Source organism: Oncorhynchus kisutch, linkage group LG23 (genome assembly GCF_002021735.2).
Source record: "Oncorhynchus kisutch isolate 150728-3 linkage group LG23, Okis_V2, whole genome shotgun sequence".
Classification (NCBI taxonomy): Eukaryota; Metazoa; Chordata; class Actinopteri; order Salmoniformes; family Salmonidae; genus Oncorhynchus; species Oncorhynchus kisutch.
In genome coordinates this window covers 13,379,606-13,380,945 of record NC_034196.2, presented here as the reverse complement: position 1 = coordinate 13,380,945, position 1,340 = coordinate 13,379,606, and positions in this window count along the sequence as shown.

Here is a 1,340-nt window from a genome sequence, read left to right as displayed (position 1 = left end):
TGATGAATGTCACATAACGGGACATTGATGCGAGGAAAGCTTGCCAACTCTCGGCTGAGCACCGATGCCCCCAAGCGGTAAGGTCAATTGTTTTTTATATAAAAACGATTAAGTAGCAGGTTGGAATATGGTAAATGTTAGCACTGTTTATTTTGTCAATGTATCTCCTAGTGGTCTGCCGATAAGGGTGCCTGTCGAAGGAACGGACAGGTATAGGTGTATAGGCCTAAGATCAGGTGAAAACATATGCTGCAATAGGCTACTGATGCTTGACACGGTCTGAATAATAAAGCTTACATCTTTTGGTTTCAGCCTCACTGCGAAGAGAAGTTGCCTTATTGGAACGAAGATGGATAAGCCCATCTCCTATAGCCTGGGAGAATTAATTAACTTACAGGGCTTCCCTTATTCCCTGCTCCGTCAGCAACACACAACTGACCCTTTAGGGATTTCCCACATCTCATCTTAATCCCCCTGACATTTGGTTACAGCGGCGGAGGGATTTCCTTGACAAATCAAGAGAACTCAGTGAAATGCCAAGACTGATGAAACACATACAGTGCCTTTGGAAAGTATGTAGACCCATAGCAAAGGGCAAACTTTTTCCACATTTTCTTACATTAGCCTTATTCTAAAATGGATTAAATAAATAACATCCTTAGCAATCTACACACAATACCCGATAATGGAAGAAGCAAAAACAGTTTGTGTTCAAATTAATAAAAAATAAATAATAAAAAACAGAAATACCTTATTTACTTAAGTATTCAGACCTTTTGCTATGAGACTCGAAATTGAGCTCAGGTGCATCCTGTTTCCAATGATTGTCCGTGATGTTTCTAAAACTTGGAGTCAACTTGTGGTAAATTCAATTGATTGGACATGATTTAGAAAAGGCACACATTTGTCTATATAAAGGTCCCACAGTTGACAGTGCATGTTAGAGCAAAAACCAAGCCATGAGGTCGAAGGAATTGTCCGTAGAGCTCAGAGACAGGATTGTGTCAAGGCACAGATCTGGGGAAGGGTCCCAAAATAATGGTGTAGCATTGAAGGTCACCAAGAACACAGTTGCCTCCAACATTCTTAAATGGAAGAGAAAGGCCTTGGTCAGGGAGGTGACCAATAACCGATGGTCACTTGAGCTCTAGAGTTCCTGTGGAGATGGGAGAACCTTCCAGAAGGACAACCATCTCTACAGCACTCCACCAATCAGGCTTTATGGTAGAGTAGCCAGACGGAAGTCACTCCAGAGCCAGAACATTAATCCAATCACCATCTCTGGAGACCTGAAAATAGCTGGGCAGCAACGCTCCCCATTCAACCTGAAAGACCCTGAG